General features: G+C 41.9%; 2 long non-coding RNA genes across 2 annotated transcripts in view; one reads left to right on the forward strand and one right to left on the reverse strand.

Annotated features, from left to right (window-relative positions):
• Window positions 1-134: 134 nt before the first annotated feature.
• Window positions 135-4,897, reverse strand: LOC149124550 (uncharacterized). The gene is made up of 3 exons (XR_016212845.1): window positions 4,808-4,897; window positions 810-849; window positions 135-260 (listed from the first exon to the last, which is right to left on the reverse strand). It is a non-coding gene; the product is annotated as an uncharacterized LOC149124550 (long non-coding RNA).
• A 496-nt stretch (window positions 4,898-5,393) lies between these two features.
• Window positions 5,394-15,171, forward strand: part of LOC149124551 (uncharacterized) — a 34,748-nt gene continuing 24,970 nt past the window's right edge. The window contains exons 1-2 of the long non-coding RNA XR_016212846.1: window positions 5,394-5,731; window positions 14,001-14,138. This is a non-coding gene — a long non-coding RNA (uncharacterized LOC149124551). The remainder of the gene's footprint in view (window positions 5,732-14,000; window positions 14,139-15,171) is intronic.

A 15,171-nucleotide genomic window follows, 5' to 3' on the forward strand; every position in this document is an offset into this window, starting at 1 on the left:
CATCTCCTGGGTCACTCAGCCAGAGCTGTGTCGCAACAGCCAGAGCTGTGCCATTCCGAAGCCAGGAGCCAGGAGCTTCTTCAGGGTCTCCCACGTGGGTGCAGGGGCCCAAGCACTTTGGGGCATCTTCCACTGCTTTTCCAGGTACATTAACAGAGCTGGGTAAAAAATGGAGCAGCCAGGATGTGAATTGGTGCCCATATGGGATGCTGGCACTGCAGGTGGTGGCTTTACCCACTGTGCCACAGCACCAACCCCACCTGTAAATATTAAAATGTGTATTATATGTTACTGAAAACTATTTAAAGGCATATTGTATAATTTAAAACCCTTGTTAGGCTTGAGATAAAAAATGGATTGCTTTTCCCCTGGTAGTTAAAGGAGATAGCGCTATTAACACTGCCTCAGGCTTTAAAACAAAGTTGGTAATTCAAGTAACTGAAATTGTAAGATAGTACTTCAGAAAGTTTGCAGAAAAGCAAAATGAAAAGGTTTTTGTTTTGCTGCAGACTTTTTCAAAATCCTCAGTTTATTCAACATCAATTTCAATGAACTTTTTGAAGACCCCCCATATATTTCTATACTTCAAAAAAAGAACTTCCTTACAGTATGAAATTTACATATACATTGTTCCAAACATGTTTAAAAGTTAAACATTCCATTAAAATTAAAAATCCAGTTCCAGTCTCACTAATCTACTTATTGTAGTAAAAGATACATAGGTTAAAATGTATCAGTTTAACCATTTTTAAGTTGCATAGGTTAGAGGTAATAATATTCACATCATTTGCGGTCTTTACCACTCTTACCTCTAGGACTTTTTCAGCATCCCAAACTGAATCTTTGTACCTGTTGAGCAATAAGAGTAGAATCACTCATTTGTCCTTTTCCATGTTGTAATGCAACAGCATAATAATCTTCAAGATTTATCCATGTTATAGCATATATCAGAATCCTCTTCCTTTTCAGGACTGAATAATACTCAATATTTATGTATATACCACATTTCATTTATCTTCTGTCAGTGTACAACTGGATGTTTCTACCTTTTGGCTACTTAATTAGTGTTGCTATGAACAAATACTGTTCAAGTCCCTGATGTTTTTTGTTTGTTTTTAAGATTTACTTATTTATTTGAAAAGCAGAGTTAACAGAGAGGCAGAGAGAGAGAGAGGTCTTCCATCCGCTGGTTCACTCCCTAAATTGCCACAATGGCCAGAGCTGGGCTGATCCGAAGCCAGGATCTTCTGCTGGGTCGCCCATGCAGGTACAGGGGCCCAAGCACTTGGACCATCTTATACTAGTTTTTCAGGCCATAGCAGAGAGCTGGATTGGAAGTGGAACATGGGATGCCAGCACTGCAGGCAGTGGCTTTACCCACTACCCCACAGTGCTGGCCCCATCAAGTTCCTGGTTTCAGTTTTTCTGGGGATATACCCAGAAGTGGAATTTCCAGGTTATGAATATCCCTAAGACGTTTGCCCTTTATTCCAAAGGCATTGGAAAAAGGAGAAGACTTGATCAAGCTATTGAACCAGCTTCACTAAGTTTACCCATAGGATGAGTTAGAGTATGCAGATGCTAGAAGTGGAGACTAGTTAGGGCACTATGCCAGTAACCCAGGCCCCAGTGCTCAGATAAATGTAGCTTCAATAGATTTAAAAAAATAAAAAATATGTAATGGCAGATTTGGAGGGGAATAGGCAAGGAAGAAGGATGACTTGCATTTCTAAACCTGTGTAATGAAGAATGATTAGCAGTAAATGGAAATTAATTTTCCTGGAAAATTTTAAGAACTCTATATTTGATCCCAATCTTTTCCTCTAACAGTATGTAGTTTACTCGGCTATAATTGTTGATCATTTTCTACCTATACCAAAAAAGGCCCCACAAGATCAGGGATTTTTCTTGTTATTGATGTGTATGAGTGCAGTGCACGTTGGCTGGATGAATATCTAGATTGAGCACTCAGAAAAATAATGACTGATACTCAGAACTTTGTACATCAGGGCACTGACTGGATGCTACAAATAGAATAGTTTGATCCTTAAAGCAGCCTAAGGAGATAGCATCATCCGATGGCAAATGCTAAAGCTGAGGCAGTGAGAAAGCAATAGTTTAATCATGGAAGCGTTGGAGCCAAGATTCAAGCCAGGTAAACTGGCTCCTTCGTTTACACCTTTGTGACAATGGAGGTACGGGAACCATCTTTCCACTAATTGCTGAGGTTTCCACGACCTTATGGGGGAGTGATGTGCTCTCCTAAATGCAAGTGGTCCTTACTACGGATCACAAATCTCCACAAGCCAACAGCTTTAATGGAGAGCCTACAAGTAAGGTTCACCCCCAATTCTAGGGCCACTGCTCACCTCATACAAAAACCAGGCCCAATCCCCATTGAATGGGAAAAAACAGGAAACATCTGGGTAGAGCAGTAGCCAATATTACAACCCAAACTTTGCATCCTTAGAGAATTGGTACAGGAACAATTGGAAAAGGGACACATAGAGCCTTCCACTAGCCCTCACAACACACCCATTTTTGTGATACCAAAGAAACAGGGAAGATACAGGCTACTATAGGATTGGAGAGCCATCAACAAAATCATAAAAAAGATGGGAACATTCCAGGCTGGCATTCCCCATCCAGGGGCCATTCCTAACGGATACCACATTGTTACCATTGATATCAAAAATTGCTTGTTTTCCATTCCCATCACGGAGTAGGGTAAGGCCTACTTCGCCTTTACAGTATGGGAGCCCAATTTCCAGCTCCCTGCAAAAAGATTCCAGTGGGCAGTACTCCCACAAGGCGTGAAAAATAGCCCTGCTTTTCCAAAGATATGTTTCTCATGCGACCAGCACACTTAAAGATCAGTGCTTGGTCATACATTATGTGAATGATATCTTACTTGCTCACAAGAATGCAGCAACTCTGAAGGCCTAAGTGAGACGGTAAGAAATTTACAATTCCTGGGTTTGTCTATTGCCACAGAAAAGGTACAACATTTTCCTCCCTTTCAATTCTTGGGTTATCAAATCTCCCATATATCTCCAGTGGGCCCAAACCTAAAAAGTCAAGCATAAATACTTACCTAATGAACTTCAGCAACTATGCGGCCAAATCAATTGGCTGAAGCCCTTCCTTCCCCTAACACCTGCAGAGCTTAGACCGCTATACGATTTACTAAGGGAAACAGCCCTTCTTCAAAAATCACATTGACACCAGCAGCTAAATCCACTATAGAAAAGATCAACACCCAGATGTCAAATTTAAAAACCTTTAAATATGACCCTCAGGTGCCTCCATTTGCCATAACCATATCTACCCTCAAGGCCCCTATAGTAGTTATTTGGCAACAACACGGACCACTTTTTTGGGTGCACATAGCCTGGAGCGAGTGTCATAAAATAGTTAACAAAGTAGATGCCATCCTTATGATGGGACTTAAATTAAGATATTACGCCAATGAGATATTTAACATAGAGCCAGACATAGTGGTCCTACCCCTCTCACAATTAGAACTGTCGACATTGATGCAGAATAGCACGCTCTTTCAAATGTTAATGATAAATTTCCCAGGACAGGTTGACAATCACCTGCCAGTGGACAGGCTACTCCAGACCTTACAAACCTTAGAAATAGACTATCCAAAACATGCTTTCCCTGCTAATCAACCTATACCCATGGCACCATGTGCGTTTACGGATGCCAACAAGTTACTGTTTGGAATGGTGATAAAATCCTCAACAGAAAAAGATAAGATCCATGTAGAACCCCACAGGGGATCAGTACAATTGGGAGAAATAAGGGCAATAATCAAGGTTCTACTCCTTAGCCAGGATGGGCCAGTAAATATATTTTCGGACAGCAAATACTCAGTACAGGTAGCAAAGATGATTCCTTTTGCAGTCTTTAACCCGACCAATAAGCCAATTGACCAGATGTTCACAACACTTAAAGAGCTAACTGAGAACAGAAAACACCCATGGTATATCTCACACATAAGATCACACACTGGGTTACCTGGCTTTATTAACCAAGGCAACAGAAAGGTTGATTGTCTGATCTCCTGCAACACGGCTTCCATCAGACACCTAGAGCAAGCCCGTATTCTACACCAAAAATTTCATATGTCAGCAAGCAACATAAAGTTGCTTTTCCCGGAGCTAACAATGAGCCAATGCAAACACCTAGTGCACTCTTGCAAGAATTGTGCACCCCTCGCACCATTAGCCCACTGCAACAAGCAGGAGTGAACCCGCAAGGCCTTGCTCCTAATAAGCTCTGGCAAGTGGACATCACTCACATTAACTCCTTTGGTAAACTTAAGTTTGTCCATGTGGTGGTAGATACTTATTCAAAAGCTGTATTTGCAACAGCCCAAACTGGAGAAAAGGCGAGTAATGCGATAAAGGCGGTTAAATCAGCCATGCTGGTCCTTGGTGTCCCCTGGACCATAAAGACTGATAATGGGCCAGCGTATACATCACAGGAATTTAATTCCTTCCTGAAATCCTGGAACATACAGTCTACCACAGGTATCCAATACAACCCACAGGGATAGGCAATCATTGAAAGAACTCATAGGACGATTAAAGATCTCTCACAAAGACAGAAAAATAATCATATGCCCCCAGACCCACAGCTTGCTTTGACTAAGGTCCTTTTCATTATCAATTTTCTTAGTTTTGATTCCCAAGGGGTCAACCCAGCTTATAAACACTGGGGATCCTTTCCATCCCAGACCGCAGCCCCTATAGTTAGGTGGAAAAACCCCCTGACAGGAGAATGGAAGGGACCATACCTTCTGCTAACCAAGGGTCGAGAATATGCTTGTGTCTTTCCAGAGAATGCGGGACAGCCCATTTGGGTACCAGCCAGAAACATCAAGCCTGCAACTGACAGCCAACCAGAACCAGCTGAACAAGACGGAGAGTCCGCCTTGTTAGTGGATGCACCTGCCCTATCATCCTACCCTGACGAATTGCCCATAGCCACATCCATTACTGTTTTATACCCCACTGGTCAGCCACTTAAATGGCCCACAGCCTGTGTGCAGTTAAGCCATTTCTGATTAACATCGTCCCTCATTCCTACCCCCATCTGAGCAAGCACTCCTGTGATCTCCCGTTTTGAGCGCTGGTTAGTCAACGATGGGTAAGATCCCCTGGGGGACAACCTAAGACAGGCACAGCCACATACGGAGGCCACATGGAAACGGGGTCAACAATGGTATGGCCAAGAATCATGCCTCCCATTGCTCAAAAATAAATGAAAAGGGGGAAATGTGGTGGAATGAGAAGGCCATGCCAAGATGGCCACTGGCAACAAAGTATGCCTGGCAACAGGCTGTGATTGGATGGCTTCAAAACTGCCTGGCAACAGGGTGTGATTGGTTAGGGCATAGACCGCCCCTTGACCGAATTGGCTGCCTTGGCTATATAAGCAGCTGTAGCAACTGAAACAAATGAGTCTGCAGGTTGCTTGCCTCAGGCCTGCTTTCACCCGACTCCCAGGGTCTGTGTGGTGACTCCATGCCTCTTGCCCCCACCACGCTCCTCCTCCCAGAAACGAATCCACTGCAACAACTAGAGGCAAAATGGGAGTGGGAATCAGATGCCTAAAGTGGTACTTGAAGCTAACAAGAAACTAAGGACAGATGCTTACCTTCCTCAAGGTTGCCCCATTCTTTTCCTATAAGTATGCTGTTGCTGATGGCAGTGGACTGGTGAGTTTTGTAGCAAATATATATTGCTGCCTTCTAATTAGGACAAAAAATTAACAGGTTAAAGCCCCTTATTTTCTACAAATGCTATACTTAGGTAACCCAGTTCTAACAACAACAAAAAAAAATCTCCCTTTTCATGAACTTCAGGTTGGAGTATTTTTAAATGTTATGAAAAAAGATGGTGCATCTGACAACCCTAAATAGCAGCCCTCAAGAAATCTGCTGGTAAAACACTTCATTGGAATAGAGCAGAATGTTGAGGTATCTTGTGGGCTCGGGTAGCTGACTGGAAATGCAGGCATGTTATGTTAGAAGTCCATTTTATCACTTGCAACTACTGTAGGCAATAGATGTATCCTTGGGAGAGCTATATCAAGAGCCTTTGAAGAAATTGTTCTGACACTTGGCTTTCAAGAGATAATGGGCTTTTTATTCTCTTAACTACAGCTTAGACTTGAATTTGCTCACTGTTATACATAGAGATATTTAAAGTAATGTGAATTTTATAAAAATATCAACTTTGGATTTAATTTGAATACCCACATTATCAAAGTAGTCTAAAATACACCTACTTAAGGGGCCATTGTTACAGCATAGCAGATAACGCTGCTGCCTCCAATGCTGGCATCCCATATGGGCACTGATTCGTGTCCTGGTTGTTCCACTTCCAATCCTGCTCCCTGCTAATGGCCTAGGAAAAGCATTAGAAGATGACCCAGATGTTTGGGTCCCCGCTATCTGTATGAGAGACCCAGATGAAACTCCTGGCTCCTGACTTTGGCCTTGCCCACCTGTGGCCACTGGGTCCACCTGGTGAGTGAACCAGCAGATGGAAGATTGTCCCTCTCTGTAACTCTGTCTTTCAAATACAAATAGTAAAATATACCCACTTCAACGTCACATCCTTCAGCAAGAAGAAAACTATGACAGCTCTGGAAATAGTTTTTTTTTGTTCCTATAATTTTTGTCTATTTGTTGGTCAAAAGGTGCCTGATGAACTGCAGGAAAAATGCAAACAGTGGAAGTTGACTTGACTTGCTTGTGAGGAAATCAGGGGAATTAGTCACGTGTTAGCAATTCAGGAAACCTGGACCTGGACATTGAACAGCTCTAGACATTCTTTGGTTGTATCAGGAGGGTTTTCACCTAGAATCTAGGTCTGTGGCCCTTAAGTCTGGATTTCCTGAAGCATCTTCATGGTTTTTTTTTTTTTTAAAGATTTATTTATTTATTTATTTGAAAGTCAGAGTTACACAGAGAGAGGAGAGGCAGAGAGAGAGAGGTCTCCCATCCGATGGTTCACTCTCCAGTTGGCCGCAATGGCTGGAGCTGCTCTGATCAAAAGACAGGAGCCAGGAGCTTCTTCTGGGTCTCCCATGTGGGTGCAGGGGCCCAAGGACTTGGGCTATTCTCTACTGCTTTCCCAGGCCATAGCAGAGGGCTGGATTGGAAGAGGAGCAGCCGGGTCTCCAACTGGCACCCATATGGGATGCTGGCACTTCTGGCCAAGGTGTTAACCCACTGCGCCACAGTGCTGGCCCCCATCTTCATGGTTTTTAACCACATCTGTATGCTGCTGAATATTTAGAAACTTATTTTTAAAAGATTTGTTTATTATTATTATTTTTTTTTGAAAGGCAGATTCCCGGAGGGGATGGGCGAGAGATAGAGAGATTTTCCATCTGCTGACCGACTCCACAAACAGCCACAAAAGCCAGGGATGGACCAGGACAAAGCCAAGAGCCAGGAGCTATAGCTAGGTCTCCCACATGAGTGCAGGGGTTCAAGTACCAGGCCATTTTCTGCTGCCTTCCCAGGTGCATTAGCAGGGAGCTGTGTCAGAAGTGTAGCAGCTGGGACTTGAAACAGCGCCCATACAGAATGCTGGAGTTGCAGGCAGCAGTCCAATCCAGTATGCCACAACACTGGCCTAGAAACATTTTTATGTGACTAGTCTCACTCCCCCCTGCTCTAAGAAACCTTTTATTTAAGGAATACAAACTTCATACATTTCATAAGTACAACTTTAGGAATTTAGTGATTCTTCCCACCATACCACTCTCCCACCCACACTGCCACCCCTCCTCCTCCTCCCTTCCCATTCCTAATCCCATTCTCAGTAAGATTCATTTTTCAATTAACTTTTTACATAGAAGACCAACTCTATACTAAGTAGAGTTCAACAATTTGCACGTAAAAAAAGCACTTCCTCAACTGTTGAGACAAGAGCTGTTCAAAGTCATTGCATCTCAAAGTTAATTTCACTTTTTTTTGAGAAAATTAAAGAAGCACCCAAAAGTGATACATCTTTTGTGAACACTTAGACATAACTATAACTTGTGAGACATAAGAATATCCTCCACTTAATACAATTAATAAAAGTAAGTTCTTGAGAATGAGTTTTATCATTAATTAAGGAAGCACCTAAGAAACTAAGCAATGGAGTTGGACATTTAGGCATATTGAAAACTTATGAGACATAAGAATATCTTCCACTTACTACATTAAGATGAAATAAATCTTTGAGAACAAGTTTTACTGTTAACTCTCATAATACAGCTCTTTGAGAACAGAGGTCCTGATTGGGAAGTTAGTGTACAGTGACTCCTGTTGTTAATTTATCAACACTCCTATGTATGACGTCAGTGATCACCTGAGGCTCTTGACATGAGCTGCTAAAGCTATGGAAACCTTTTGAATCCACAAAATCCTTCAGTATTTAGAAAAGTAGGCTCACTTTAAAAAAACTAAAAACATTTTATCTTGAAAATTAAAATTTTTATGACTACTAAACTGAATAAAACCATTTGCCATAGCTATAAGAATAATTACAATGAAAAATGTAGTTATATTTTTTGCTAGTTGTCTGAGAATTGTTTTTCTTGAGTAAAAAAAAAAAAGCAAATGAGCAAGTATCCAGCATTTGTGAGCACTTCCAAGAGTTTGTGGAAACTTGGAATTAGTGATACTCGTTTTGGTGCTTAAAATTTTTGAAAATCATGCAATTTTTAGAAAGTACGCATTTCTATGAACTTTTGAACAACTGAGATGCATGGGTTTCAATGTTTTATACCAAAGTAAAGTTATCTTTTAATTCCATTTTCTGTGAACCTTTTGAAGTGCCTTTGTATAATGTAGAACTGAATTTCCTCTGAATGTTATCAAAAGGATTAGAAAAGTACTGAAAAGATGGCCGGCGCCGCGGCTCACTAGGCTAATCCTCCACCTTGCGGTGCTGGCACAACGGGTTCTAGTCCCTGTCGGGGCGCCAGATTCTGTCCCGGTTGCCCCTCTTCCAGGCCAGCTCTCTGCTGTGGCCAGGGAGTGCAGTGGAGGATGGCCCAAGTGCTTGGGCCCTGCACCCCATGGGAGACCAGGAGAAGCACCTGGCTCCTGCCATCAGATGAGTGGCCGGCGTGCTGGCGGCGGCCATTGGAGGGTGAACTAGCGGCAAAGGAAGACCTTTCTCTCTGTCTCTCTCACTGTCCACTCTGCCTGTCAAAATAAATAAATAAATAAATAAAAGAAAAGTACTGAAAAGAAATTAACTTCTTCACTAGGGTATTTGTTGCATTTTAGTTTTTTATGATATTGATTTTTAACTATTTATTTTTCATCTACTCAAAAGGCAGAATAACAGAGCTTTCATCCTCTGGTTTACTCACCCAAGTCTAGAATAGCCAGGAATGGTCCAGGCCAAAGCCAAGGTCAAGAACTCCATTCAGGTCTCCTACATGGGTGACAGGGGTACTTAAACCATAATCTGCTGCCTGCCACGGTGCAATTATCAGGAAGTTTGATTGGAAGGAGAGTTGGCAGAATTCCACCCAACACACTTAATAGTGGATACAGGCATCCCAAGTGGTGGCTTAACCTACTGCAGCTCAATGCCTGCCCCCATTTATTGAATTTTAAATTCAGTGTCCCATGTATCCCCTTTTTTGGTATCTATCCTCCACTTTAGGAAATGACTGTCTTTGATAACCCTCATCCTTTTGGCTCTAACACTCATGTACTTTAATGTAGATAGGGGCCGGTGCTGTGGCACAGCGGGTTAATGCCCTGGCCTGAAGCACTGGCATTTCATATGGGTGCCGGTTTGAGACTTGGCTACTCCACTTCTAATCCAGCTCTCTGCTATGGCCTGGGAAAGCAGTAGAGGATGGCCCAAGTTCTTGGGCCCCTGCACCTGTATGGGTGACCCAGAAGAAGCTCCTGGCTCCTGGCTTCCGATCAGAGCAGCTCCGGCCATTGCGGCCAACTGGAGAGTGAACCATTGGATGGAAGACCCCCCCCGCCTCTCCTCTCCTCTCCTCTCCTCTCCTCTCCTCTCCTCTCTCTGTGTAACTCTGACTTTCAAATAAATAAATAAATCTTTAAAAAAAATTTAGTGTAGACAGCACTAGTTTGGAGTGAGATAGACTTCATTCTGTGTGCCCTCTCTAATCAGTTTGTAATCTTAAGAGGAGAGTAACATACAGCTCACAGTGTTGTAAAGATTAAATGGAAGATCCAGCATTGTGATGTAATGGGTAAAGCCACTGCCTGCAGTGCCAGCATCCCATATGGGCGCTGGTTTGAGTCCTGGCTGTTCTGCTTCCCATCTAAGTGCTTGGGCTCCTGAACCCATGTGGGAGACCTGGAAGAAGCTTCTGGCTCCTAGCTTCTGAGAGTTCTTCCATTCACCACTCCCCCCAGATGGCTGCAGTGGCTAGGGCTGGGCCAGGCAGAAGCTAGGAGCTTCTTCTGGATCTCTTGTGTGGGTGCAAGGGGCTCAAGGACTTGGGCCATCTTCTGCTGCTTTCCGAGGCACATTACCAGAGAGCCAGATCAGAAGTGGGGCAGCTAGGACATGAGCCAGTTTCCATAGGGGATGCCAGCTTTGCAGGTGGCAGCTTAACCCACTGAGCCACAAGACTGGCCCCAACAAAATGGATTTAAATTTAAGCAGATATAGAGATTGTGTAGGGAGGAAGATCAAGACACCACCATACTAATAAAAATGAATGAGTCATGTGTAGCTAATTTTTAGTGTTAAGACTTGCATAGCTGATTAGAGAAAGAAACTCGTGGGGTTGAGAATGTATTGGGAGAAGAGGTAAAGATTATGAATAAATTTTGAGTCTCTATGTTCAACACAAAAAGAACCCATTGTTCTCAGTTGCTTCGATAAACCCAATGGGAATATCAGTGATCTTTGCTCCTGCTGAACTGAAAACCATCATGTGAAAGAGGAGCAAACAGCTGGCTAAATGAAAGCATCCTTGGAAGTTGACTCAAAAAATTGTGAGGGAGGAGGGTTCTATAGGGTTTAATTTAAGGCCTGGGTAAAAATCATGCCTGCTTTGACCAAGTTTACCTAATAGAAATGGAAAGAATTTCATCATTCAAGACCAAATTCAGGGAAAGGGACATTTTACATGAAACAAAGACACAGTGCTTTAATTTTCCAAAAGGTGCACTCTCTACTGAGTTGTGATTACATTGACAAGCAGTTGGGCCAGGACCTTGGTGGTCCTACAGTCAGGAAAAGGTGGTGTGGACTTGACCTCTGAAGGCAGCAGCACCAGCATGACTTAGACATAAAAAGAGTAGTTGTGATGGAGTATTCTGACCCCTGCCCTGCCATTTTCATCAACACAGACAGGCATGAGAATCTGTGTAGAGATTTAGTAGAAAATCTGGTGAACCAGAGAGCCCCTAGGGAAATCAACTTGTAGGAGAGAGAAGATACTTCCCCACCTGGGATTTCTCAAGTCTTTTCTTCTCTCACTTTCAGCATTTTGGGCCAAGCTTTCTTGTTTCACTCACAGGCTCAAATCATCCCAAAAGAATCTGTACTGAGATGTTTCTAATAATGTAACTCCCTTCTCTGGGGAAAAGCTTGCCCTGGAGGTACGATTGAACTTGAAGAATGCAGCCAACCAGGTAGCACAGGGTGGTAGGGGAGAGGATGAGATTGGCAGGTGGAGAGGGTTTGCTTAGGACCTTCAGTCATTTGGCTGCTGGACTCAGTACTCCCTTAAGCCATCCAATATAAGACTAATATAAAGCCCTCCTCATGATCCATGAGTAATAGAAATATAGATGAAGGGCTCCTCTCTTTGGCTTTGCTTACCTTGTACTCAGGTTCCCATTTCAAATATAATTCACTTCTCCTAGCTAGTTCCCCATCACTCAGCTGTCACATAGTCCCTGCATTTCTGACAATCTAGCCCAGTAGGTAGATTCTAGACAAGTATCTGAAATCCAGTCTATATCGCACTGGACATGAGATAGGAACAAAGTGCTATTACCATAATTCTTCCAGAAAAAAAAAACTGGGGCTACCTTTTCATATCCTATTCTAATGTATCTAATTCTAATTAGATAATATCTAATTCTAATGTATCTAATTTAACACAGTGGTCAAATTAACAAGTCCCACCCCTATTGTATGGACCTCCTTTATAATTATCTTTTCTTCCCACTCCCAAATTACTATATTATCACTACAAAATATTTCAGGCATAAATTTAGTCTGTAATAAAACAAATAATCCTATATTCCACAGATAAAGAACATTTTAACCACTTTCTCTCCAACATCTAATATAGGTTATCCCGTAAACCAATACTTTAATCATCTTTAAATGAAACACCTTATTCACAATATCACTGGCTTCTCACACTTCTCTCTCCATGCATGTATATACATGGACGTTGACACTGTCTTGTGAAAAACCAATCCCTTATCTTTTGGGGCTAACTCATCCTCAAGGGAATTCCTGTTCTTGATCCTTAACCCCAGCATCTATCACTATATACAACATGCAGGGAATACTCAATAACATTTGAATGAGTGATTAAAAATCATACATATGTGGTGCTATGGTCTGGGTATGGTCTGGATGTGTCCCCCAATGGTACATGTATTGGAAGCTTGCTCTCTAGCATGGTAATATCAAGAGGTGATGTGACCTTTAAGAGGTGAGCTCTTGTAGGTGGTTCCAAGACCAGTCCCTCCCCATACTCTGACTTCCTAGTTTTTCATGTCATCTCTCTCTATGGGATGCATTCTTGCCACCATGATGCCATCTGCCATGAGGCGATGCAGCCAGGGGGAGCCATACAAGAGCTGTGGCACTTTGAGCTAAGTACCCATCTTTTCTTAGAAGTTGCCCCGCCTCAGGTATTTTGTTAATAGTTAGGGAAAACTGACAATGGCAATAATAGTAACATGAAATTTTCCTGCTACAATTATTAATATCCTTCTCTTCAGTGTGACCAGGAAAACATGATGTTAACTGGCATATGCTCTTCCTTTAGGGTTTTTTTCCTCTATGTCTCCACAATTTCCCAACTTTCTGGCCACATGGGATTGCCATAAAATTTTAGACATCTACAATGTACAAGTTTCTTCTCTGTTTTCCCTTTGAAACAGACCATAAGCATCAAGAGGGCAGGCATAGGGTCTAGCCTGGTACTTAGCAGATAGAAGATGCTGAATAAAAAATGTTAGTGAATGGACTTGCTAAATGCATCTCATCTTCCCCCTTTCTTTACATCAGAACAGTCTACAAAGTCACATTTCATAGGGAAATGAAAAAAAGAGCTAACAGTTTGGCAACATATCAGGCACCAAGCTGGAAGTCATGCATACATTACTTCAAATATCTTTCAGAGCAACCTTGTGTTGTAGATATTGATACTCCAGTTTTTCAGGTAAGGAAACTGAAGCCCAGGTTGGTCTGTGATGACACAAATAAGTGCATATGACATTCCTCCTCTTAGAGTATCCTTTCTCATTCTATTGTTTGACCAAATCAGTCAGTCTTTGAGAACCTAATTAAGACCACTGGTTCTCCCTTGATTGCTTGTGTTTCTGAGGAAAGCCGTCAACAACATTTATCCCGGGCTATCTTTTCATACATGCTTATGTAGCAAGTGATCTTGAAACATGGAGAAGGTGTCTCCCAGCAGGGCATGAGTCGGATTTGTCCTCTGATCAGGGAGATAAGGAAAATGTTTCCCTCCAGGACAGAGACTGGATAGGTCTCTTTTAGAGAACTGGGGTTTCTTTAGGTTGGGCCTCTGCTGTAATATAAACCTAGAGCGTGGATAACATACCTGGGATTTTTTTTTTCATTCTTTAAAATATAGGGAGAAAAAAATGTAAAAGTGAAACTCATGATGCCTGCTGTGCTGTGAGTAACAACACCCAGTCTCTGACTCAGGGGACTCTCTTTCTCTGCCAGCACCAGTTGAAATGTGGCTGTTTAACTTTGCAGTTTGAAAGTTGGATGAAATCTCAGATTTTCCGCAGTTCCTGACAAAGACTCCTTCAAAAATCTCTTGGGATCCACACTAGCTGACAACAGTGGTGTGTCTGAGACACATTTGGCAGCAAATACAACCTGCTGAGTAATGTAAGTATTTGTGAACATTTTTATTGCTTCACACCTGATTATACTCTCCTAAGGGATGGACACAGTCCTTTGTATTTCTTGTATGTTTCCTGGAAATTAGCTTCCATTTCATTCATTTGGTGAAAATGTATTCAGTAACTATTAAGTATAGGACATTATAGACAGAATATTTAGATAATTATTTCTTTAAATGTTACACCAGCTCTTTGAGAATGCACACAATACGTAACACTTCTTTTCAATCCTTTACATCTTTTTTTTGTATCTTTAATGATACTTCACCAGCATGTATGTATTAAGCATCTGCTATATTCAGATAGTATATTAGTTGCTTAGTATACAAATCAGTGAGAGATACTCCTTGCCCTAGAGCAGTTCATGGGTATATGAAGTACAGGGAAGAAAGACAGTGATATAAGAACGTACAGGTCATTACAAGAACACAGAGAAGGGCTACCCAGGGGGCATGCGTGGCATAAGGGTGGCAGCTAGCTTTTCCACATGTTGGTCTCTTTAGCCACGTACAGTGCCCAGTAGATAACTAAAAAAAGAAAAAAATTGATGATGTGGGCTCATACTCCAGACTAGAAAGCTTGATCAAATCCCAACTCAGAATTAAATATACAGTCCAGGTAAGCCCACTGAAGGCTTGGCTGACCCGTATGAAGGTATCCCAAAAAGTTCATGGAAAATGGAATTAAAAGCTCAGTTTAGTTTTGGCACATAAAAAAAACCTCAAAATCCATGTGTAATTTTCTCATAATACACATTCCCTCCCCCCCAAGAAACCTTTTATTTAAGTAATATAAACGTCATGCATTTCATGAATACAACTTTAGGAACATATTGATTCTTGCCACCGTACTTGCCTTCCCACTCCTCTTCCTTCTCCCTCTCCTATTCCCAGTTTTATTTTTAACAATTTAACAAATTGAATTAACTTTATACACAGAAGATGAACTCTATACTAAGTAAAGAGTTCAACAAATTGTATAAAAAAAAAAACTGTTCCTCAATAGTTGAGACAAGGGCT

This window comes from Oryctolagus cuniculus, chromosome 9 (assembly GCF_051225735.1).
Source record: "Oryctolagus cuniculus isolate XC-2025 breed Fujian yellow rabbit chromosome 9, ASM5122573v1, whole genome shotgun sequence".
Lineage (NCBI taxonomy): Eukaryota > Metazoa > Chordata > Mammalia > Lagomorpha > Leporidae > Oryctolagus > Oryctolagus cuniculus.